This window comes from Zonotrichia leucophrys, unplaced genomic scaffold (assembly GCF_028769735.1).
Source record: "Zonotrichia leucophrys gambelii isolate GWCS_2022_RI unplaced genomic scaffold, RI_Zleu_2.0 Scaffold_41_468701, whole genome shotgun sequence".
Lineage (NCBI taxonomy): Eukaryota > Metazoa > Chordata > Aves > Passeriformes > Passerellidae > Zonotrichia > Zonotrichia leucophrys.
This window is the reverse complement of record NW_026992246.1, coordinates 85,843-112,547: the sequence shown is the minus strand read 5'-3', so window position 1 is coordinate 112,547 and position 26,705 is coordinate 85,843. Positions and strand designations below refer to the sequence as shown.

At 44.5% G+C, this 26,705-nt stretch overlaps 1 long non-coding RNA gene across 1 annotated transcript in view; it reads left to right on the top strand.

Annotated features, from left to right (window-relative positions):
• Nucleotides 1-250: 250 nt before the first annotated feature.
• The window catches only part of LOC135460419 (uncharacterized), a 63,440-nt gene continuing 36,985 nt past the window's right edge, over nt 251-26,705 (top strand). The window contains exon 1 of the long non-coding RNA XR_010443228.1: nt 251-683. This is a non-coding gene — a long non-coding RNA (uncharacterized LOC135460419). The remainder of the gene's footprint in view (nt 684-26,705) is intronic.

The window sequence follows — 26,705 nt, the reverse complement described above, 5'->3', positions numbered from 1 at the left end:
CAGTGGACACGTCCGACTTGGACGTGGAGGAGCACCTCCCCCCGGGCGGGTGGCCAGCCGGGGACCGATGTTTTCACGGAGGACCGATGTTTTCACGGACAGCCGCCGCTGGGTCCTTCCTTCCCTGCACTCCCCGCACGGCGGGGCGGGGGGGGCGACATTGCCCACTGAGCACTCAGAGCGGCTCGCTCCGGGCTTCCCGGAGCATGCGCAGGAGGGACTGAAGCCTTTAGCAACTCCGCTTCCGCGGTCGCTGCTGCCCCTTTGCATTCGCCAGCGCAAGAGGCACCATCGCCTCCTCCTCCTCCTCGTCGTGTGGTGTGTGTGGGTCGGCCCTGCCGCTGGGTTCACCCCCTCCTGCACCGCAGGAGGGTGCGGAGCCGCCCCCGCCGCCGACAAGAGAGGCAGCCAGTTCCGTGACAGCGGCTGGCAGCCCTGCGCTGGAGAGTACATCCAGCCCCCCTGCACCGCAGCCTGAAGCTGGTTCATCAGCAGCGGTGCCTGCAGCGCCAGCCGGGGATGCGTCCCCGCAGGCTCCGCTGGCTCCAGCTGGCCTGGCTCCCATCCAGGACACGAGCTGTGGCGCTGAAGAAGATCCCCAGCTGGGAGCCCGCCCAACCGTGCCGTGAAATCTGAAGATCAACATTCCTCTGGGGACAACACCTTCCCTGCTGTGCCTTGAGGTACCCTGTGTGTCCTGCTCTCATTCGCGGGGAGGGAGGAGTGGGGTCCTGAGAGGCTGTGGCTTGATCCACAGCTGTGAGGGGCAGGGGAGGGGCGAAAAGCCGGGGGAATTGCCGAGACACTGGCAGCATGGTGGGGGCAGGCAGTGAAGGAAAAGGCGGAAGTGAATCGATGTGAAAAATGCGAATTTTATGGTTGGCTTATTGCAAATATTAAAATTAATATTATATGTGTTGAGTTAGAAAGTAATGCTGTATTAATTCTCTTAAGTTCTGTGTTAAATATAGTTTTAGGTTATAAAAATTGTTGAAATAGAAACTATGCTATGTAAGATGCTTTGTTTAAAAGACTCGCAGCGAGATAGCAGCCACAGGACACCTAAATCTTTCAGAGAAAAAGAATTTATTGCCCTCTTATCAGAAGAAACTAACTTCTTCCCGCCTCAGAGGAGCTGTTAGGATTCGGAGGAAGAAGTTGATGATGACTACAGAATCCTGTATTTGAATGGAATTTATGCATCATGTATGAAGTGTATGAATATGCAACAGGCTATTGCTTTTAAGGGTTAATCCTTTGTTAATGGGTGTCCTTTTTCGGGCTCATGATGCCCAGAAAAAGGTACCCAGATGTCCGTAGCTCTTTGTTTTTATTGTCTCATATTGTCCTAATTCAGATTGTCCAAATTATTATTACTCTAATTGTATTACTATTTTTATAACCATTTTATTACTATTAAACTTTTGAAATTTTAAAAACAAGTGATTGGCGTTTTTCACAATTATGGTAGCAGAGGATGGTTACTATCACTTCACTGCCGGTGCTTTAGGAGAGTCAGAGTGGGGAAGGCGCGCCCTGCCCTATTTGGCAGCCTTGCTCTGTTTCCACTACTGTGACCGACAGATGCAGGTTACGATCGGTGGACAAAAGGAGACAATAAAACAAAGAGAAGGGAAAAAGGCTCCCTAAAACCGCGGTATTTGGCCCCCTAAGACTAGTAGTGCGCACGAAGAACCCGGGAAGGAAAACGGATTGGTAAGTATTTCTCGGGGGGGCAGTGGGGGAGATGAATGTTTGCGAATGAGAGGCAGACTGGTTGTCCCAGACCTGCCAAGTGAGTGCTGGAATCTCCCATGCTGCGTTTCTGTCTTTTCGGGAGAAAAACGACCAGTAAAGAGACAAAGCAAGTGATTAGAGGAGTGAAAGAATCTCCCGGGGTAACTGGGACTGGGTCTTAGGGAGGGGTTGGACCCCTCAGAGGTAGGGAGCAATGTTTTCTAGCCCAATCCACTAGGAAACGGGACAGGAGGGGCCCCTAAGAACTTGCTGGGTTGAGGGATTTACATTCCAAGAGCATCCAAGAGCAGGGTTGAGCAGAATTCTGCCAAAGCAAGGACATACCCAAGATCATCCGGGGTTGGACAACACAGCCAAAAAACATTAAACGCCCAACAGCATCTGTAGTTGTACCACACCGCTTGGTTGAGGGAAAAATGCCCAAGAGCATCTGGGGTTGGACAACACAGCTGGGTTGAGGGATATCCAGTTGTACCGGGACTGGCCAGTAACACCTAAACTTATAATACGTGATATGAAAGTAAAAGGTACCTTATTGTTGTCTTGTGTGTGTGAGAGTGAGTCACACACAAAATCAGCCTTGACTTCCCGGGTGGGCAGTGGAAAGAGGAGTGAGTGACCTGCAAGCCAGGATATTGTTCCCTGAGCGTGTGAAGGGGCCCTAGCTGAAGAGCGTGAGTGACACGCAGACAGCCTCACAGGTGAACTGGCATCAGAGGCAACCAGAGTCAGGGCCCTTCCTGGAGGCCTGGCGATACTGAGACCCCGGAGGCCAACCCCAAGGCGAGGGGGAGCCACAGGGACCTGTGATTTTCTGGTGACAGGGATCCACTTTTTGTCTTGAGGGTGTGAAGGAATGTGTGAAAGTGAATGAGGAATAAAAGTGAGTGAATGTAGACGAATGAAAGTATAGGTAATGTGGATTGTGCATTTTAAGCCTTACCATATCTCCTTGGAGAGAGGTGGATTGTATTGAAAAGTAGGGTGAGAAAAAGGGGTTTTTTTGGGTGTAAGTAGTTGAAAGAAAAGCGGTATTTAAGCTGTTAGTGAAAGTGAGAAACAGAGGCAGGGGATGAATAGATAAGATCTTGAAAGTGGAACAGAAAACCAGTAAGTTGGATACAGGGAAAAAAGGGGAATAAAAGCATACTAGAAGAGATACCCCCAAGGTAGCCCTTTGGGAGTTATGTTAGCAAACAGAAATACAACTCCTTGCAAAATACAGGGCATGCAGAAGTTGATGAGAAAAACATGCAAGCTTGTGAATTATATACTTTAAGAAGAGCATTAGAATATTTAACACAAAAGAAAGGAGTTATATATTGATTCAAGGTATGCCTTTAGAGTAGCACACACCTTAAGAAAAATTTAAAAAGGGAGATTACTTAATCCAAGAGGAAAAGGATTAGTACATGAGGGACTTATTTTAGAGGTTTTAGAGGCATTAAAATTACCTAAGAGAGATAGCTATAATACATATTAAGGGCCACCAAAAGGTAAAGACCCCAGAAATAAGAGAAAATAATTTGGCAGATCCGGAAGCTAAAGATGCAGAAGAAAATGGAGCTGAAAGAGTTAATATTAACTCCAAATGAGGAAAAATTGGAAATTCCAAAGTTTAGGGAAGCAGAGTAAAAAGGAATTAAAACAAGACAGGTGATGAACAAGATAAATCGGGGAAATAGAAACATCTTGATGGAAGACAATTAGATTATAAAATGCTTACTAGGGAATAGTAGAAGACATGTATCAAGAAGCCCAGTGGGATACTCAGGCTTTGTGTGATCATTTTTTCATTTTTTTAAGTAACCATGAGTGCATTAGGATTTTTGGAGTAGAAAAACAAGTAACTGAAAGATGTATAATTTGCCAAAGGATAAATAAAAGGGTGATGAGAAAAACAACATGAGAAGGTCTTGAGTTAGCTCATCTGTAGCAGACTCTATGGAGCTGGCTAGAGCTCCATGGAGGGCTGAGAACTACTGAGTCATGATGAGACAGCAAAATAAGCTCCTGTCTTCGACCCCCCCACCCCATAGCTTATCTCTGTAACTTCTTAGGTCATTCTCCCTGACCCTTACTATGGGACAAGTTTGGATCCCCCTATACCCTATAAAAAGGGGCTGTTTTAGCCCATTCGACAGAAGAGCTGTCACTGGAACCCTTCACAGACTCCCCAGTAAACCATCGCTGTGGAATGCCAGGACCTCTCCTTCTCTTCTCTCTTGTCTGCTTCTGCCTCAGCCAAGGGCGCCCTAGTAAGCCAGCTCGAGCTGAAATCCTAAGACAGCTGATAATCACAAAAGAGCTGACAATCACTGAGCTTGCTAAGGGTAGCCACGGCTGCGAGCTGACTGGGTATTCGGGCACTCGGTCTCCCAGAGGATCTGAGTACCCGGACCATCCTGCATCGATCAGTTGATAAGGCCAAGATCGGGGCTTTATCATACTCGTCGACCATTTCAAAGTATCCAAGCAGAAGTTTGGATTTGTTAAGCTCTGGATGTATTTGTAAAAAACCGTTTAATCCAGAAGAAAAAGAATATACCACATGCTGGGGGGGGGGGGGGGGGGAAGGGGGCGGAGGCTTTTAAAAAATAACATCTTTAAAAAGCAATAAAAGAAAAATGGCAAAAGAAAAGGGCTGGGAGCAAAATATCAAAATATTACTTCATCCATTCCCGTTTGTTCCCCCACTCGTTCACAGCTGCACCACCCTCCCAGCCCCTGTGCCGGCTCCGGCACAGTCCGTCTGCCTCAGTCCCGGCTGCCTGGCCCACGGCCGCTACGCTGGCCGCGCCGGGGGGAGTGTGGGTCTGTCCTGCCGTGTGGAAACGTGGTTACCGCGCTGACCGCACCAAGGGGGAGGTCCCGTCTGTCCCGTCTGTCCCATCCCCGGCTGCCCTGACTCTGGTCGGCTACCGCCGCTGCAGCCAGGGTCAGTCGTCTGCTTTGTCTCTGCCGGATCAGCCACCATTAGCCATGTGGAGGCGATCCACGCTCCAGCTCGGCCTGCACCGGAACAGCCCCTCGGGCGATCCCGGCTGCAGACCCCACCTTTAGCGGACCGAGACTCAGAGTCATGCCGAGTTCCACCCGTCCTGCCCCGAGCCCCGTTCCCTTGGTAACCACAGCTCCGGCTGGTCAGGGGAACTCTCTAAAGGAATCACCTTATCGAAACACTGCAAGTTCAATTAAAAGAAAGCGCTGTCCTCATTCTTCCTAAAAATACGGGAGAAAGGCTATAGAAGATAAAAATCCAAAAAGAATGAGATAAAGGGATTGGTCTATTTCCATTAAGAGAGGTTCCCATAGCAGGGGGGGACCGGGGTTTGAAAATGTCCCTTAGACTTCGTCTGAGGTCAGAAATTTTAAGAAATACATAAAAGGGATATTTGGAGGATCCCATAGGCATAGCTGAACAATTAGACCAATATTTAGGTCCAAACATTTATGTAATAAGTAGCAATACGTTTGTTCATTAATAGCTAGATAATTTAAATTATAAAACAACAGCTAAACAGCTCTTGTTTAGCAGGATATAATGTATACCTATGTGCAGTCACATATGGTAAAACCTTTAACTGCGTAAGAATTACTTTGTTTACAAACCCCCCTCATAAGTATAGGAGACCCTCTGTAACTAGATACAGCTACATCTGGTAACAATTACTAACCTTGCAAGAATTGCTTAGCTTGTAGAATTTAGACTTATAGATATGCCTTATAAGGAAAGCGGCCAAAGAGGAAAACTTGGGGCCTTCATCCCACGACCACCAGAAGGCAGAGAAAGACCCCCTAGCAACCAGAGGAGCGAGCGCAGAAGACAGACCACGTCATCCAGGAATCCGGAAGAAAGGGACAATAAAAAGCGAACTTTAAAGGGGGAAAGGCGTGCACCTAAGAGGAGCGGGGACTCCTGGCCGCCCAGCGCTGAACCTTGCTTACTCTTGCTTGCATAATAATAAAGATAATTATACGACTCTTAAATTTGGTGAATTCGTTTATTACAGTTTATACTTGAGAAGAGGTGTGGTCTATAATGAAAATAATATTTTTCTCAGGAAGAAAGGCAATTAATCAGAGAAGCTGGAATAAAAGCTTGGGAAAAAAAAGATAATCCACAGGGACCCCCAGAGAAGACAAAATGCCAACTGTAAGTCCTGAGTGGGGTCAAAATAATGAGGGGATGTTGTGGTGTGTTTCAAACTTTTAGGTCCCTTCCCCAGGTGTACCAATACCCTCTTCACCTCCCCCTCTCATCCCTTGCTGAGTGAGTCCTGTCAATCAGGTTTAACATTCCAACAAGGTGTCGTGCGGCTGGGCAAGTTCAAAGGATGCCCCTCAGGCCCAGAGGTCATTGGCCTGTCTAGGTGTCCCTCGTCCCTTGAGACCCCGCCCCTCCCACCTGGTTGGTGGCTCACCTGTCCCCTCCCCTCCCCTCCCCCTGAGCTTAAAAGGTGAAGCAGGCCATGCGGTCGTATTCTGTTGGAGCTCTTCCCAAGATTCAGACCTCTGTAACCATGGAACAAACCACTGGATATAACCCTCCAGCAGAATCCTCTCCTTTTTTTCTCTTCACCTTCTCCTGAAGCCTTCTTTCTGAGGTAAACGGAGTTCCTAACAAGCCTGGACTTGTTTAGTGCCCGGCTGCAACCACCAGCAAGCTAAAGGTGTCTCTGGGGTGATACACCACAGATGCTGCCTTCGGCATAGCAGCGAGGGTCAGACTGGCCCAGGCACAATCTAATAAGGGGAGGAAACACATGAGTAATTATTGTAATTACATCATCAAAAGAATAAATAAGACAGCATATCAGAGGCGAAATGAAAGAAAAAAGGTTTTTAAGGGACAGCTTTTAGAAGGGAAAAGCAGAAAATCCAACTAAATAGATAAACAAACTTAAGAGAAATAGGAAAATGGTCCTAAGCAAGCAGAAGATCTGAAAATCTTCAAAGAGATGGGCATGTTAGCGTTCAAAAGCACATAATCATGGGGGATTATATGCGGTGCTTTTTATTAAGAGCTCTGGGTGTCAGGGGTATATTCAACCCAAATCTGACTCCGACCATACATCCGAAATGATCATGTTTGTATACTCTATCATTATCTAACTTTCATGTTAATTATTAAACTTATATTGTTCTATTGTATACATAAATTTAGCCCCTCTCTGAATTTCCAACATAGTTTCTCATTATTCTTCTTATGGTTATAGAATAATTATATTTAATTACTAAACAATCATCACATCTAACAACTATATAATTTATCATACTGTTTACGCAGGTGCAGTTGATCTGGGAAAGCACAAAGACTAACATTTTAGATTCTATCTTTAACTTTTTCCAGGGCTCCACTATCAGGCACAGAGGAGAAATAGGGAGGTCATAGGCTTTATTTTTTAGGGGACAAATACCATCTGGAGCCTGTGATAACTTTAAAAGTGGGTCCCCAAGAACAAGAATTGGAATTTGTTGTAGACACAGGGGCAGAAAGAACCTGCCTCTTAAATATTCCAAAAGGCTATAGTGTGAGCAAACGTACAGTGAAAGTAACAGGGGCAAAAGGAGAAAGTTTTACAGTTCCGGTCATTAAAGATGTGGTAATTGAGGGAAGAAACTAAAATTTGGATGGGGGATGTCTTATTCGTCCCAGGGGCAGGTAGCAACTTATTGGGAAGAGTCTTACAGGTGCAATTAAAACAGGAGTTTTACCAGAAAATGGGAAAATGACAGCTAGAGTTTTAAAATTAGGCCAAGAGGATTAGATATTGACCCCATAAGGGTTACAACTGAGAGAGAAGATTGTCCCATATGTGTACATCAGTATCCTGTATCTTTAGAAGGACGGGAAGGTTTGAAGCCAGTAATAGAAGGACTGATAAAGGATGGGGCATTAGAACCTTGTATGTCTCCTCATAATACCCCTATTCCCCCAGTAAAGAAATCCAGTGAGAGCTATAGACTAGTACAAGATTTTAGGGAGGTTAATAAAAACTCAGACTCACTACCCAGTGGTAAAATATCTTAGACTCTTATTAATAAAAGTAGCTGGTAACCCAACCATGAGAAAATTGCAAGATTTTTATTCCTCCTCCCTCCCTCTTCAAAGAGGGAGATCAGAAAATTACCTAGATTATTGAAATATTATAGATTATGGATTGAGAGGTACACACAAGCAGCAAAATTTGTGTATGAAAAATTGACAGAAGGAGATGATATAAAACGGAGCAAGGAAGATATTGTTAAATTAAAAGAGTTAAGTTAAAACTAGCCTAAGCAACAGCTTTAAGCTTGCCCTTGTTAGAACAATCCTTTATCATTTATACATAAATACAGGAAATGGAGTAGCTCCTAAAATTTTAATTCAGGAGTGAGGAACAGTAAAAAAATATATCTAGTAGCTTATATATCAAAGATGTTAGACCCAGTAAGCCACAGCTAGCCAGTATGTATTTAAGTTATAACAGCTACTGCAATCCGAGTAAAAGAAAGTTGTAAGCTTACTTTTGGAAGTAAATTAGGTTCACCTCATACCGTCTCAGGTGTGTTGAAACAAAAAAAAAAAAAAAAAAAAACAAAAAACAAAACAAAACAAAAAAAAAAAACAACAAAAAAACCCAAGAAAACAAGTGAGAAGAAAGAGAAGTTGAAGTAGGGGGGTGGTTAGCAAACTCTGAGATGTTGGAATGTGGAGTGATGACATCTTGGTGCTAGAAGAGAGCAGAAGTGTGAATGCGGGTTTTTTGCATGAAAGGCAGGGAAGTGTCTTAACACATGGTTGTTAGGAGGTTATTCAATGCTGAACTGAGGTCCAGAAAGGGTTTAGCAGAACGGGCCCTCCTTGAAGGGAAAAGAGGATAAGTTGACTAGAGAAAGAAAAAGAATGTCAGGAGCACCTGGGGACGCCAAGTTTGGGGTTGTCAAGGTTGAGAGTGGTCTGACCGCTCCCTACGAGCAGCAGGGTCTCGGAGGCTGCGGCAGGGACCGATCCATGGAGGTGAACCGGCGGCGGTGCTGGGAACAGATGACACAGTTTTGCCGGGCAGGAGCAGGCTGGTTCCGTGGCAGGACTGCCGGGGTGGCTCCCAGACTGTCGGGGTCCCGAGTCCAGGATGGCAGCATCGGCCCGGTAAGTGGGCCGAGAGAGAGAAGGAAAGAGAAAGAGAGAGAAGAAGAGAGAAAGAGGGCGCAAAAGGGACCCAAGGCAGCCCCCAGGGTCCCCATGTCCGTGGCTGTTCTCCCCTGCTCTGGCCCTGCAGCAAAGTGGCAGCACCGGGGGTAGGGCAAAGAACGGTTGACAGCAAAGCTGTGAAAAGAGGGGGAGGGGGCTAGCACTAAAAGATAAAATCAAAGCAGAGATTGCTGAATCCTAACCTCACAAAGTGGTTTGTTTTTCTTAAGTAAGAAGTTTTTCTTTTGTGTGTTTTGTTTGCTGTTAAAAAAAGCTTTTTCCTGAAGAATGGATTTGTAAGGCTAAAACAATTAAATGCTACCCAAAAAGTAAAAAGCAATAGATGTGATACATCTCGTGTTAAAATTCGTCTAGCTTTTCTTATTTAACTAACTGTAACTCACAGAAAGAAGAATTTGTCTCTGCAGCTATTAGCACAGCTGGATAGAAGACGAAGAGGCTGCTGTGGAGAAAGTTTTTAGCTAAACCCAGAAAGTTTGGAAGAAAAGTGAATGGTAGACATTAATGCAGTATTATCTTTCTTTTATTACTATGCTATTAAGTAGTCCTTTCCAGGTACTACTGAAGCAACAATCAGAATCATGGAAAGAGGGTGAATTCATGCCAGCAGAATCAAAAGACTTTTGAAGAAACCTGAGGAATGGACTATCACATTTAAACTGGGTGATACCGAACTGACTTTCCAATGGGGACTGAGTGGTAATAGTTTGGGAAAACCCAAATGATCCACGAAATGTACAAAGAATAACACTGAATTAAGAAATAAGATAACACTTATATCCCTGGTTTCAAGCACTGCCTGAATAAAACATCTCCTTGGGGGAGGAATGCTTCAGATAGAAGGATCAAGACTGTTGTATTCTGATCTTAGCCTGTGAAATTGTACAGGGGAGAAGGGGAATTACCATTTCCATTAGTAAACTTTATTTGATAAATTCCAATACTGGACATGCTAGCTGGATTATAAGTAAATGCTTGAATTGTGAGAATAATTAGTATTGTAGTTCACAAAATTTATGCTCTTATTGCAAAAAGTGTTAAAGTAATAGCTTAGTTTTGTGGATAGGAATTATTAGTGCCTGTTGAATGAGAGATACCTGAGGAACGGTGGGAGATCACAGCTAAAGGGTGTCAAAAACTATTTGCCTGGAAATTAGTTAAGAGAATGTGACAAGGAAATAGAGGGCAACACCAGATTGGCCTCTGTATTTTGCCACCAGAAGATCAAATACACCTGCTGTGGGTTGCAACCTCACAGGCATGGGAGGTGGGAGTATAAGCCATACTGGACCTCTGTTATTCCTGTTTCTGGCACTCATCTGTTCTCTTTTCCCTTTTGGGATACCAGCAAGATCGTGTCACAAATGCTACAGAAAGCATCACATGGAAAGAAACCAAAGTTCCTCTTTTATTACACACACCTATGTCAACAGCCACTGTTATAACCTATTTTCCTGGGGTGACGTTATGATGCTTGTATCCCCATTCATATGTTCTGTGCCTTTAAGACTGCCTCTGTAGAGTGAAAGTTTTGTTTGGGTTTCTCTTATCAGGGACACAGAGACGGGCAGTACATAGGGCTGTTTTTCGCTTTTTGCTTTTGGCTTCCTGCTTTGCTCGCTCTCTCTCTGCTCTCGCTTCTGCTTGCTTTTGCTTCTGCTTATTAGCTAGTTTAGCTAAACAGTCCAAATTCCTTCCTGGACTGTTTCTTCTCTCCTTTTTCTTCGACCATCTCGAACCTGCTCCGGACTGGAACCTGGGAACCCTGAGGGTTTGCACCGTTTGGCCTGCAGCAGCTGCCCCAGCGACGGAGGGACTAACGTAACAACCACCCCTGAAAGAGACTTTCTGATTTTGTCACCTTTTTCAGAGCAGTGTCATCCGGTATTGTTCATTTTGTGTGCTGGGGGGTGCTGTGCCTGTTAAATAAACATGTTCTTTCCACTTCTCTCCGAGGAATTCTTCCCGAACCGGTTGGGGGGAGGGGCCGTGTGGGTTTGCTTTCTGGAGGGGCCCTCCTTTGCAGATTCTTTAACAAATTTGCCCTAAACCAGGACACCCATCCAAATTAAGAACCTGTTGGCAAAACACTAAATTATTGGATTACAGGAAACTTAGGAAAAAGTGATAATAGATTTGGAATTGAATGTCCAAAAGGAGAGAGACTTATTTGTTTTACATTTAATCTTGACGATATGGTTCAAGAGTCAGTAAAAAAAAACAAATAGTAAAAGAAAAGGTAGAACCAGCACAGCAATTTAACTCTGTATTGACCCCAAATTATCTATTGAGTCTTATTACAAAACTCCAAGCAGGTATAGAAATTTTAGCAAATAATGCCGCCTATTGGAATAGGATCCCAATATTACTAGGTAGATTGTGCCTGGGCTCATCTGACCCCTGCTCCTTGGCCAAAGGCAGCAACTGTGGTATTTCACCTCAGAGACACCTTTGGCTGGCTGTATGTGGCAGCAGGCACTGGAACAAGTCCAGACAATGTTAGAAACTCAGTTTACCTCTGGTGGAAAGGCTTCAGGCTATGGTGAGGAGGGAAAGGAGACGGATTCTGTCGGTGGGTTTATATCCAGAGTTTATTCCATGGTCACAGACGTCTGAATCTTATGTCACAGCTCCAACAGAATACCGACCGCATGGCCTGAGTGACTTTTTAAGCTCCGGGGGAAGGGGGAGGGAAGGGACAGGTGAGCCACCAACCAGGTGGGAGGGGCAGGGTCTCGGGGGACAATGACACCCAGACAGGCCAATGACCCCCAGCCCTGAAGAGCATCCTTTGAACTTGACCAACCACACAAGGCCTTGCTGGAATGTTAAGCCTGATTGACAGAACTCACTCAGCAAGGGGGCGAGGGGGAAGGGAGAGGGGTATTGCCACACCTGGGGAGGGACTGGGAAGTAAAACAGGAAATTGCAACACACTGCAACAGCTGCCCAGGCATTAGAGTTAATATCAAGTCAGCTAAGCCAAACAAAAACTGTAGTGTATCAGAATAGGTTGGATTTAGACTATTTATTGGTTAAAAACGAGGGTGTTTGTGGAAAGTTTAATATATCAGATTGTTGAAAATTGATGACTACAGGAAAGTCATTCTAGAAAAAGCAAAAGAAATCAAAGAAGAAAAATATATATATGCATATAATAACCCAGGTACCAGTCCAAAAATTAGAAAACAATGTTTAAACCTAATGTATTAGAAGAAATTAAGATCTTTAATTTTATGTGTTACTGTAGTAAACCCCTCAGGTTTAGCCAGGGCCCCTTGGAGAATAGAATGCTGACACAGCGGCAAAGAAGTTTCCTGTCTCCAGCCACATCCGCCTTATACCCTATCCCTATACCATGTAAGGCAATACTGTGTTAACCTTACTATTGGTCACTTATGGTCACTCTAACACCTTTGCCATTGGTCAGGATTGGATCCGGGCCAAGGGTATAAAAGTAGCATACTGTACCCCTACTAACTTGGAAGAAGAAGAGCTGAGACCCTTCACGGACCCTCCAATAAAGCCATACACGTGGAACAGCCGGTGTCTTCTGCTTCTCCTCTCTCTACCGTCTGCTGGAGCCTTAGGCCAAGGGAAAAGCTACCTAGCAAGCAAAGAGCTTGAAATCACAAGAGCTGCCTAATCACTAAGAGCTGAATATTCCCTGCTTGCTAGGGGCTGACCCGTGGCCTTGGTCTGAGAGCGAGCTGGCTTCTGGCACCCAGTCCCCTTGGGGACTGAGCTCTGGAGCTGTAATAGCTTCCATAGGATAAGACCAAGCAAGGCTCATTTATGTTACAACTGTTTTTATATTTCTTCCTTGCGTAATCCCCTGTTTTATTTTGCCAGCATAGTCCAGAAGATGCAAGTAGGCAAGAAATATTGCTCAAGCCCAATGATTTACAAAGAATAAGAGTGGGAATTGTGAAAAATGCATGCCTTTTATGATTGGCTTTTCGCAAATATTAAAATGAATATTATATGTGTTGTATTAGAAAGTAATGTTGTATTAATTCTCTTAAGTAGTGTGTTAAATATAGTTTTAGGTTATAAAAATTGTTGAAATAGAAATGATGCTATGTAGGATACTTTTTTAAAAGAAAGGACTCGCAGCGAGATAGCAGCCACAGGACATCTAAATCTTTCAGAGAAAAAGAATTTATTGCCATCTTATCAGAAGAAATGAACTTCTTCCCGCCTCAAAGGTGCTGTTAGGATTCGGAGGAAGAAGTTGATGATGATCAGGCAGAATCCTGTATTTGAATGGAATTTATACATCATGTATGAAGTGTATGAGTATGCAACAGGCTATTGCTTTTAAGGGTTAATCCTTTGTAAATGGGGGTCCTTTTTCGGGCTCATGATGCCCAGAAAAAGGTACCCGGACGTCCGTAGCTCTTTGTTTTTATTGTCTCATATTGTCCTAATTTAATTTGTCCCAATTGTTATTACTCTAATTGTGTTAGTATTTTTTTAAACCATTTTATTACTATTAAACTTTTGAAATTTTAAAAACAAGTGATTGGCGTTTTTCAGACACTCATAGTTCCTTAAAAAAATGATCACACAAAGCCTGACTACCCCAGTGGGTTTTCTGATGCATGACTTCTAATATTTTCCTAGTAAGCATTTTATTATGTAATTGTCTTCCATCAGGAATTTTCTATTTCCCTGATTCATCTTGTTCACCTCCTATCTTGTTAAATTCTTTTTTTTTCCTCTGTTTCACTAAACATTGGAATTTCCAATTTTTCCTCATTTGGAGTTAATAGTAACTCTTTCAGCTCCATTTTCTGCTGCATCCTTAGCTTCCTGATCTGCCTAATTATTTTCTCTTATTTTTGGGGTCTTTCCCTTTTGGTGTCCCTTAATATGTACTATAGCTATCTCTCTTAAGTAATTTTAATGCCTCTAAACCTCTAAAACAAGTCCCTCATGTACTAATCCTTTTCCTCTTGAATTAAGTAATCTTCTTCTTTTCCAGATTTTTCAAAGGTATGTGCTACTCTAAAGGCATACCTTGAATCAGTTTATATAGTTCCTTTCTTTTGTGATAGATATTCTTGTGCTATTTTAAAAAGTATATAATTCACAAGTTTGAGCTTACTAGTTTAAGGTTAATTTCCCTTTATCCATCGTTTGCATGTTTTTCCCATCAACTACTGCATACCCTGTATTTTCTCCTCTTGCAAGGAGTTGTATCTCTGCTAGCTAACATAACTCCTAAAGGGCTATTTTGGGGTATCTCTGCTAGTATGCCTTATTTTCTTTTTTTTTTTTTTTTTTCTTTCCTGTATCCAACTTACTGGTTTGCTGGTCCATTTTTCAAGATCTTATCTATTCATCCCCTTCCTCTGTTTCTCATTTTTACTACCAACCTGAGTACCAATTTCTTTTGACTACACAAAAAAAACAAAAAAAAAAAACCTTTTTCTCACACTACTTTTCAATACAATCCACCTCCCTCCAAGGAGATATAGTGAAGCTTAAAATACACAATCTACATTACATATACTTTCATTTGTCTACATTCATTCACTTGTATTTCTCATTCATTTCCACACATTCTTCTACACCCTCAGGACCCGAAGGGGATCCCTGTGCCCCCCCCTCGCTTTGGGGTTGGCCTCTGGGTTTCAGTGTCACCGGGCCTCCAGGAAGGGCCCTGATTCTGGTTGCCTCTGATGCCAGTTCACCTGTGAGGCTGTCTGCGTGTCACTCACTCTCTTTAGCCGTGGCCCTTTCCACATGCCTGGGAGAACAATGGCCTGATTTGCAGGTCACCTACACCTTATGCCACAGCCCCCCCTTTCCCACCCACCTGGGAAGTCGAGGCTGATTTTGTGTTGGACTCACTCACACACACAAGACAATAAGGTACCTTTTACTTTCAAATCACCTATTACAATTTTAGATGTTACTGGCCAGTCCCGGTGCTATTGGATATCCCTCAACCCAGCTGTGTTGTCCAACCCCAGATGCTCTTGGGCATATTCTCAATCCGGCAGATTTTTTCTCGACCCTGGATGCTCTTGGAATGCTAATCTCTCAACCCAGCAGGTTTTAATTCTAGATGCTCTAGGGCACTCTTATCCCTCAATCCAGCAGAATTTTTAGGGGCCCTTTCCTTTTGTCCTGTTTCCTAGTGGGTTGGGCTAGGAAACTCCACTGCTCCCTTCCTCCAAGGGGTCCCACCGCTCCCTGAGACCCAGTCCCAGTTACCCCAGGGGATTCTCTCACTCCTTTTTATCTCTCACTTCATCTCCTTACTGGTCGCTTTTCTCGTGAAAAGACGAAAACACAGCGTGGGAGACTCCTCTTCAGGTAGCAGGTCTGGGAAAACCAGCCCGCCTCTCAGCCACACACACATTCATCCCCCCATACCTGCTCCCCGGAAAGTACTTACCAATCCTTTTTCCTTTCCAGGTTCTTCGTGCGCACTACTAGTCTTAGCGGGCCAATTAACATGGTTTTAGGGAGTTTTTTCTTCCCTTTCCTTTGTTTTATTGCCTCCTTTTTGTCCATCAATCATAACCTGCATCTGTTGATCACACTAGGGGTAACAGAGTAAGGCTGCCTAATCTGGCAGGGCGCGTCTTCCTCACCCTGACTCTCCTAAAGCACCGGCAGCGAGGTGTTAGTAACCATCCTCTGCTATCATAATTGTGAAAAATGCCAATCACTTGTTTTTAGTAATATAATTAGAGTAATAAAAATTTGGACAATTAGGATTTAGGACAATACGAGACAATAAAAGCAAAGAGTTTTGGACAGTCCGGGTACCTCTTTCTGGGCAAAATAAGCCTGAAAAAGGACACATGTTAACAGAGGAGTAACCCTTAAAAGCAATAGCCCGTTGCATATTCATACATCTCATACATGATGCATAAATTCCATTCAAATAAAGCAGTCTGTCTGGTCAGTGTCAACTTCTTCCTCTTAATCCTGAAGGCATCTTCAGAACTGAGCGAGGCAGGAAGAAGTTAGTTTCTTTTGATAAGAGGGCACTAAATTCTTTTTCTCTGAAAGATTTAGGTGTCCTGTGGCTGCTATCTGGTGCAAGTACCTCATTCCAGTCTTTAAAAAAATATCCCACATATATAGTTTCTATTTTAACATTATGTTATAACCTAAAACTATATTTAGCACACTACTTCAGAAAATTAATACAGCATATCTTTCTAACATAACACATATAATATTCATTTTAATATTTGCGAAAAGCCGATCAAAATATGCATTTTTCAGAGTTATGCATATGTATTATTTTGGGAAAATAAATAGAAAGCAAAAATCCTTGTGTGGTGCAGTCATGCATTTCAGGGACGATCCCCATGGTGCCGCCTACCAGTGTAATATACATACCACTTTCTAACTTTGACTAGTTAGAGAGTCTTTGTCTGTGACTTACAGCTTTAATGATTCAGGAGAGTTCACCCTCGGGAGTTAGGTTGTTGCAGTATGTGGATGATTTGCTTTGATAAGGGAAACAGGAGACGGCTGTTGAAGAGGCTACTGTGAAGCTGCTAAATTTCCTTGCTAAAAAGGGACATCAAGTGTCTGAAAGGAAAGCACAGTTGGTGGAGAAAAAGGTTAAATATTTGGGACACATTTTGACTGGAGAGTTGTGGTGTATTGATCAAGAAAATATACGAGTAATTTTACAAGTTCCATTACCCCAGATAAACAAGGAGTTACAGCAGCTTTTAGGGTTGGTGGGATGCTGCAGAACATGGATTGAGGATTTTTCTGGTTTAGCCATACCTTTATATGACCTTTTTAACCCAAGACAGCCCTAATGTTGTGGTATGGACACCAGAAGGAAAGCAAAGCTTTAGAAAATTAAAAGACAAATTGGTTAATGTCCCAGTATTAACTCTTCCAGGCTCAGAAAAGGAATTTGAGTTATATGTGGATGTTAAACAGGACCATGCTAAAGGAATTTTGGGGCAAGAACATGGGAGAACACAGTGGCCTGTTGCTTATTTTTCTAAGTTGTTAGACCCAGCGGCCAGAGGCTGGCCCCATTGTCTGCAGAACTGTGCAGCCACAGCTTTGATGTTAACTGAGGCCCAAAAACTGACAATAGGAGGATATCTGATTGCTAGTTTTGCATCAAGTTAATGCTTTGTTAACTGAAAGAGCCTCTAAGTGGATGACCAGTGCTTGGTTACTGTTGCAGTAGTATTAATTAAGTTATAGTAAGCGGCTAACCTCAGCTCCACGGAGCAGCCTCTGGGCTGACTGACAGAAGCTCACAACCAATGGGAGCTCTCCTAGGATGCAGGCATCTTATTGGTTCAGAGTCTAGGGGCACAGAGATAGACCAATGACCTGTCTTGACCCGAGAGTTTGGAAGGGGATAAAAGGGTGCGAGGCACAATAAATGAGGCTGTTGTCTGATGACCAAAAGGGAGTTCTGTCGTGTGTTACGTCTCAGACATACGAATATCATGTTTGCTACCATAATACGTGGTTCCCCCCTGCCATGAGGACAAGCAGTCCAAGGTCCGTGGATTTTGGGGAGAGAGACGGAGCAAAAAGCTGAAAGAGGCCGGAAAGAGCCTGAAAATAGGCAGCAAAGGCTGCAGGAGCTAACTTTGCTACAAAGGTCATGGGAAATTACAGCCAAACCGCTGCGTGGAAAAAGAAGTTTAAAAAGCTGGAAAGAAAGAGGCTCGAAGAGCCCAAAATAGGCAGAAAAGGCTGCAAGGATAAAAATTGCAACAAAAGTTGCCAGACAACTCAGCCAAAGGGCTGTTTGAAAAAAAACTGAAGGAGTTGAAAAAAGAAGAAAAAGGCCATCAAAGACCATGGGTGCTTGGTTTTCAACATCAGAAAACCCCACAATTCAGGTATGGAAAATTTTCTTTAAGGAATGAGACATAGACTATGATGTAGACGCGCTGTTTAAATTAATTACATGGGCAAAACCCCATCGATTTGACACAGCAAAAAAAACTGCCTCTGATCTTAATACATGGGAATGAACTGGTCACTTTATATTAAAGGCAGCTTCGAAAGGGGAGAAAAATGCAATAAGAGTTATAAAACCATGTAGGCCTGTTTTGGATTTAATAAGACTATTGTTATAAATGATCAAATCGTGAGCCAAAACTATCAAGAATTTAGCAAAGATTTATTGATTTGTCTGCGAGATTGAAGTTCGGTCTTCGAAAACACCACAGCCAAAGAGACAGCATCGAGCCCAGGATCGGTGCCGGGTGAACTCGGATCTGACCTCCCGAGTGTCAGAGTCCCCCTGTTCACGCCCACTGCTTTTTGCAGAGAGGTTTTATACATTTATTCTGCCTGAGGCAAAGATGACCAAATTTCCTTTGTATCTCTTCACATGCATCGCTGTTTCTTTCCATGTGCAGAGGTGGAAAAAAGGCCTAGTTCAGGTGTGCCATCGGCATCAGTCGACTTCGGAGAAGCCGTGTATTCAGATGTATCAGGTTGGTGCCGCTAGCTATCTTGATAGATGCAATCCGCAAGGCGATAATCGCTCTTGGGTGGCTCCCTACGACTCAGGATACCAACGATCATCACCCTGGAAGCTTCTATTCTTACGTTAAGCCATCGATCGTTATCTTAACGTGCTTTTGGGAACTAGTTGAATCTATATAGACAGCTGCTCCCGGCTGGGATGGTCAAAAGACATGGTTTCGATTTCACAATACTTTATACCATACATTAATAGCATGAATTATCCTACCATATATTACACTATTAAATACTGAACTCTATGGGGAGGAAAACACACCGCAGGAGATTTCGGGGGAGATGGACACCTCCCTAAGCCTTCAGAGCATGTGGCACACACAATGGCCGGCAACGCCGCCCCATGTGGCCAACCCGCTTTGAACTAACCTCCCCATCCCCCCCCCACCGTCCCCGTCCCCAGCTACCCAGCAAGGAGCGGCCCTGAAACACAGGGAGATGGGAGGGCCCAGTGGGGTGCCAGGGATGCTGGGGGTCCCTGTTCCAGTACCTGAAAATACTACCTAGTGCCTCCCCTGTGTTGCCAGAATGTTTTGTGGATATGAACTGTAGTATATGGTAGAGATAATTCATGCTATAGAAGTAGATATATATGTGTAAAAAATGTTGCAAAGATCAAAAATTATGTTTCTGACCACTCTGGCTGGGAACAGAGTTCTATTCTTATTGTAACCAGTTCCTGGACAGCGTTAAGATGATATCAGGTCTGTTGACGTATTAATTGAAATAAAGAGGGCCAGGAGACTTCTTCTCCTTTTTGATGCCTTTATTAAAAGTGATCAGCTCAGGATTGGGCAGCTCGGCGGGGCTGCAGTCTCCCGTCGTCTCTCCGAGGGCGACCCAGAGGAGGAGGATGTGCGCAGCTTTGTCCACCAGGGGCAGAGCTGGGGAATCAGGTCCTCGTGGGAGCCTTTTAGGGCGTGATGATCCCTTGGTTGTTACTTTTCTTGGCCCCGTCCCCCTCAGTCTCGGCGCTGGGGACGACTCTCATGGTCAGGGCGAGAGGGACTCCGAAGGTGTTCCGCATCTCTGCAGGCTCAGCACTCGGCTCCTCACGTCCAGACATCACTCCAGTCTCTCAGCTCTTAATTGGCTCGTTGTTTTTGGGGTCTTCCCAGTACGTTTGGAGTAGTAGTCCCCCACAGCATGCTGGTCCTGGAGTCACTTTGCATAACTCCCCCCCCCCCCCCCAGGTCTCTTCTCCTCACTGTTCGGGAAGGTCCCCACCCTTTACTGTCTCAGAGAAGGGCCATTACCTCGCCCCAGCCAGGGCTTTTACTGATACAAAAACAACTATTAACAACAACGACCCGTAATTACCATAACAAAAGCAGCAGCCCAGCAATAGTCCTAGCTTTTTTCTCACAGAAAAAAATCAACTGAATTTTTGTTCAAAACAGTCCCCCCTCTTTTTCTTTGATCGAGCTTAAATTTTTAATCTCGCATCAACTTAAAATTTTTTTTTTGAATCGATTAAAAATTTCTTGTGCACTTTGGTAATCACGGTTACTTAACTTTGTTACTTTCTTTGGTTTCTTCAGGTTGGTCTGCACAGCAAATACTATTTTACTGAAACAGATAAATAAGCATAGTAAAAAGAGCAATCCTCCAAGTGCACACACAGTGAGAAAAACTACCTTTTCCCATACATCTTTTCCGAAAATCTCCAAGTTCTCCCACCCACTGGGATCAAGTGTAGGAGTTTGATCTTGATTATTTTCACATGCTAATCTTTTTATTTCGTTTGAAATGTTCCTAATAATTGAATTCTTTATTTTTAATACTGCGTTTAACATAGATATTGGGATCGAAACTTGGCTTTTACAATTTTGGATTTTCTCAATTTCTATTTCACTTAGCCTGTTTTGTTTAATTTCTCCCAAGTAATTATATATAGGAACTCCCAAACTTGATCCAATTTCTTTGGGTAATAAGAAGAAAATTGGTTTTATCACTCTAGCGATGCAGCTGCCAGACCAGTCTCCTGACAATTTGGTGTGTGCTGTGGTATCAGAGATCAAACCTAGGGGTTTAGAGCTCCCCTGAAATGTGTTCCAAAAGGGATTTATCTCTTTTTCAGTACACTCATAACATTCATAAACTTCTTGGTGAGTACACTTGTCTCTTTTTTTTTCAACAGGTTCTAATTTGTTTGGATCTCTTGGGATCCACTGGGGGGCTGAATACTCCACTGCTAAATACTTGCTACAAACAATTTTTCTTACCATTTTCACCATTTCTTTTCTTTTTACTAGATCTGCTAAGCTTGTTTCAGCAGCATCACATCCAAACACAACCAGGCTTCCCCTATAGGGCACTAAAAGTGGTAGTATTGTATGCTATCCAATACACTCTCTTATTTTTCTGATAAAGGACCAATTGGAAGAGGTTAACACAATCAGGGTTAGAACTGATGTGGACTCTCCACAAGGAGCGCACTTCCTTCTCATAGCGGGGTTGGTAGCACTCACTGCACAGCTCAACTGGGCTTCCCAGAGCACCACCAGCAATCAGAGCCATTATTACTGCCCTTCCCAAGAGTCTGGTATGGGTCATCTTGCACAGCCTGCCCACCCGGCCTTGCCTCTTGGGGAATTTTTCTGAGGAGAAGCTTCCAAGCTCTTTAGAGTCCCTTCTACCCGCTTCTCTGGTTAAGCCTCTCTTGGTCTGTTCCCTACAAATTTTAGTTTCTCCCCCCAGGGGAGTGGTCTGTAGAGGGTTAACGTGGAGTCTTTAGAAATATATATTGGGGAACTTAAACCAGAATTACTTATTTACAGCCTTAAACTTTTTACCAACATAGTTTACACAGAATGGTCTTGAAACATTTTAAGCAATGTTAGAACTCTGATACCAATTTTTTTCCCATTCAGTTCAGTCTTTTTGACTCTTCCTCTTGAGAGTCAACTTTAAATCACAGTATACTCAGGTGAATTAACTTGTGATGTGGATGTATCCTTATGCAGTTCCCAGAGGTCAGTGGTGTGGACTCTGGCCCAATGCCAGTGGGAAAAACTGGGAGTCTGGCCCAATGCCAGAGGGAGAATGGGGTGCAGTCCGGTCCAATGCCAGAATGCCAGAGGGAAAAAAACCTGATGTTGAATCCTGGTCCAATGCCAGGGGGTGAGAGTGATGTGAGTCCAACCTTTTTCTTTTGGTCTTCACAGTCGAATTAGTAATGAAGAGTACCTGAAACGGGCTTTCAAACACAGGCATTAATGGTCTGCAATGTTATGATTATATCAAAACTCAGTTTCTCTGTTTAATGTTACTGGTTAACTTCTCCTTTTCCATAGCTTGTATGTTTCTCTCATCAACTTCTACATACTCTGTATTTTGCAAGGAGTTGTATTTCTCAGCTAACTTAATTCTCAAAGTACTTTTATTCTCCTATTTTTCTGTGCATTTAATTCACTGGTTTTCTGTTCTAAGATCTTATCTATTTATCTCTTGCTTCTGTTTCTTACTTTCACTTAGAGCTTAAATACTTCTTTCAACCCCTTACACTTAATTTTTTTTTTTTTTTTTTTTTTTACACCATTCTTCTACACATTACACTTCCCTCTAAGGAGATGTGGTAAAACTTGTAATGCACAATCTACATTACTTCTATTCTAATTTGTCTATATTCACTGTCTTTTATTTCTCATTCACTATCACACATTCTTTCACACCCTCAAGACACAAACTGGATCATCATTGCTAGAAAATCATGGGTCCCTATAGCCCCCCCTCACCTTGGGGTTGGTTTATAGGTCTCAGCATCTCTGGGCCTCTTGGAAGGGCGCTGACTCTGGTTGCCTCTGGTGCACTTTCACCTGTGAGGCTATCTGCGTGTCACTCACGCTCTTACAGCTACGGCTTCCTCACACATCTGGGGAGCCCTAGTCTGGTTTGCAGGTCGCACACACCCTTTGGCCACAGCCCCCATCCGCCCGGGGGACACCAGCCTGGTTTGCAGGTCACACACACACTTCCACTGCCCCCTTGCCACCTGCCTGGGAATTTGAGGCTGACTTTGCTTGTGACTCACTCTCACACACACAACAAGACAACAATAAGGTACCATTTACTTTCACATCTCTTATTACAAGTTAAGTATTACTGGCCAGTTTTGGTGGTATTGGATATCCTTTCTACCTAGCTGATTTTGTCTTGAGTTTCCAATTATTTTCACTTCTTCAATCACTGATGCTCTAAATGGTTTCCCCTCCGCACCCAATACTTCACAAAATTTTCTCCCAATTTCCATACCCTTTGGTATTTTGTTGAGACAGGACTTATCTGCCCCTGTATCAACCAAAAATTCAAATTCTTCATTTAGGGGTCCCACCTCAAAGTTTACCAAGGGCTCTTCTAGATGTCGCATTGGGTCCCCTATAGTAAAAAGCCCCTGACACCCCTAGTCATCACCCCTAAGAATCCTTCCTAAATTATCTTGTTCCTTGGCTATTGCCTCATGGAGACTGAGCTTTCTACAAAACCTCCTGATGTGTCCTGCCTCCCCACAGTAATAGCAATGTCGTTCTCTCAAAGGAACTTGAGGTGTCTCCATCCATCTTGTACCTGACAGTACTGACGTATCCTTGCCTCCTCCTGGTGGTGAACCCGCCCACCCTGCACTTTCCCTAGCTACAGCGACCATGATCTTAGCCTTGGCCTTTGCTTTTTCTTCCTCCCTCCTTAAATACTCCTTCAATGCCGCTCTTAATAACTCATTTATGTCCTTCTCTTGCCAATCTTCCATCTTTTCCAATTTTCTCCTTATATCAGGCCAAGATTTGGTAACAAATTGGACTTTTAGTAGCATTTGACCTTTTAGGGTGTCTGGGTCTATTCTAGAGTACAACTGGAAGTTCCGCTTTAGGAGGTTAAGCCAGGCAACAGGAGCTTCATCTTTCTCTTGTGTACCCTCAAATGCCAATTGGGTGTTAGTTCCTTTGGGAACTGACTCTTTGATCCCCCGTATTATCAAAGACCTATATTCCCTCATGGCCTTCCTCCCCTCCTCCTGGTTAGGGTTCCAGCTGGGATCGGTTAGTGGCAATTTCTGTTCGCCTGTTGGCACCTGGGGTCCTGGGCTGTTACCTTTCTCCCAAATTCTTATGCCAGCCACCCTAATTATCTGGACCTCTTCTGGGGAAAATAATATACTCAGGATGGAATTCATCTCCCCCCAAGTGTAGATATTTGGACCTAGAAATTGATCCACTTGGTTGGCTATGCCCACTGGGTCCTCAACTAAATGCCCTAACCCTTTCTTGAATCCTCTCACCTCAGAAGCAGTTAGAGGAGCATTCACAAAGCCAATACCTCCCGCTACTCCTCCCATAGGAACCTCTCTGAGGGGAAAGAGTCTCTCCGCCATGGAGGTCTTGGATCTGGTACTACAGTACGGCCCATCTTCAGATGCCAAGCTGCTTTGAGGGATATCTGGGTTACCCTGAACTTTCTGCCCATCAGCCGGTGTATTTGCTGATAGCTGTTTACTGAGCAAGGAGGCATTGGTGTCCCAACTAGGAGAAGGTAAAGGGACAGCAATAGGAGGGGGAGAAGAGCCCGAGTGGACATTAAGTGCAGCTGGAGAAGGGGTGGAGAATGCAGCAGGTGGAGTAGGCACTTGTGGTGGTGCAGAAGGAACTGGAGGGGCTGAAGGCAGTGAGGGAGTGGTTACCGGAGGAGATACTGGGTTTACCGTAGTGGAAGCTGAAGAGGCAGAAGGAGGAATTTGAGCTGGTGATAATGAGTTGGCAGCCGGGGGAAGAACTGGACCTGCCATTTGAGGTGCTTGAAGAAGAGGATTATAAGGTGGAGGGGCAGAAGGAGGCAAATAATCCAGGGGATCCCATCTTTTACTAGTCCTATCATCCCCTCCTTAATTTCCCTCCTTCTTCTCTACCTTACAAATTCACACCCCTTCATCCTCAACAGCGCTCTTTACCCAGCAAGCTACATACAATAATTGCTCAGAATCAGTATCCCCTTGAGCTGCCAGATGATTATTTAATTGTTGGCACATCCACTTATCCTTTTTCCAACACCAAGGCCATCCTCCTTGTATGTCTAATTCTAGCCACACTTCCATACAATAATGGATCATTTTCACTTTATCTAATCCCTCCGTGACCTCTATAGAATCCCATTTCTCTAACAGTTCTCCTAAGGGACTACTGGGAGGTATATCCCTCAGTCTCTTGCCGGTCTTTTTACTATTATACCCTCCCATTTTTCAGGTCTCTATAGTAAAAAAAGTCCCAAAGGTGCCTCCATTGACCGGGAATTTCAAAAAAACCTTGTTTGAGGAGCTTCAGCCTCCTCCACTGATCTTCAGTTTTCTGCCTGATGCTCAGGACTTTATACTGAAACAACTGCCCAATTTCTTGATTGCCCAACTTTCCCAACGTCAGGTCTTACATCTATCGGGACTTGAACACACGAAGCCTCGGCCTAAGAATCCGGGTCGTGCCTGACTCCCTCAGTCAGGAAAAACAACTGCCTGATTTTTAGTTTGCCTAACCCGCCAATTTTTAGGCTTCACCGTATCAGGACTTAAAAGCAAACCGCAGCTTCCTTCGCTGGGGTTTGTGCCTGACTCCTTTGTCAGGACTTACTTTGCCTGCAGGGCTTGTGAGCTACACGAATCCTTCTCGGGTCTTACAAATCCTACCCGAATCCTTCTCGGGACTTACAAATGGGCCTGACTTCCCTTTGGCGTGCCACTCATACACTATTCCCTCCGCACTCCTGGAGGGGGGGGGGCCCTTTCTCCCCTTTAGGAGATGACTCACTCACGCTAATTCCAAGCACCGCCCTCTGTTCCTAGCCGGCTTTCTCACGAAAGGCCAGAAACCCAGTACTAAGGGTCCGCTCTCACTTCGAAGGTCCGGCTGCCGGCCCTCGTCTCATTCACACACACATGTGCACATCTCCCACTCCCGCCACCGGATTTCTCACCAGTCCGGTGCTCTGGTGCTCCTCTGTGTCGCTGGTCCTTAGCCGATTCCTCTGGTCCTCATAGCCAGCTGTCCTGGAGGTCCAAGATGGCCAGTCCTGAGATTTCTTGCAGCATGGCTATCCCGGACGAGCGCCCCAGCTGAAATAAACAGGGCCAGGGGACTTCTTCTCCTTTTTGATGCCTTTATTAAAAGTGATCAGCTCAGGATTGGGCAGCTCGGCAGGGCTGCAGTCCCCGTCGTCTCTCCCAGGGCGACCCAGAGGAGGAGGATGTGCGCAGCTTTGTCCACCAGGGGCAGAGCTGGGGAATCAGGTCCTCGTGGGAGCCTTTTAGGGCGTGATGATCCCTTGGTTGTTACTTTTCTCGGCCCCGTCCCCCTCAGTCTCGGCGCTGGGGACGACTCTCATGGTCAGGGCGAGAGGGACTCCGAAGGTGTTCCGCATCTCTGCAGGCTCAGCACTCGGCTCCTCACGTCCAGACATCACTCCAGTCTCTCAGCTCTTAATTGGCTCGTTGTTTTTGGGGTCTTTCCAGTACGTTTGGAGTAGTAGTCCCCCACAGCATGCTGGTCCTGGAGTCACTTTGCATAACTCCCCCCCCCCCCCCCCCCAGGTCTCTTCTCCTCACTGTTCGGGAAGGTCCCCACCCTTTACTGTCTCAGAGAAGGGCCATTACCTCGCCCCAGCCAGGGCTTTTACTGATACAAAAACAACTATTAACAACAACGACCCGTAATTACCATAACAAAAGCAGCAGCCCAGCAATAGTTGTAGCTTTTTTCTCACAGAATAAAATCAACTGAATTTTTGTTCATAACATTAATGGAATGGTCCCTGGCTATTATGGGGGATTTCCTCTGGCTCCTACATTCAGGAGATAGCATCTGGACCTTCCCTGAATGGAATGTCTCGAGGAGCTCACAAGACATGCACCTGGACATGACTTCATCGCGGTACTCAGAAACTAGTACATGTGAATGCAGCTTCTGCCTGGACACTCAGACATTCGTCTGCATCTCCGAGTTCGCCTTTGTCTGTTTCTACATCTGTATGGATTAAACTATACATGTGAAGGAACACAAAGAAATATGTGGTCATCCCTGCCCCAAGCAGAATAAACTGTATATAAGCTGGCGGCTGGAAGCACTCGTGGTGTACCTCTGGGGAAATGCTCTCTCTCTGTCAGCTGGAACCCTAGGTCACCCAGCGCTGTTCCCGGGACTGACGCTGTCTTGGCTGTGGTGGTTTTCTTTTTTTCTTAAATTTTTACTTTTGTTATCAATCTAAT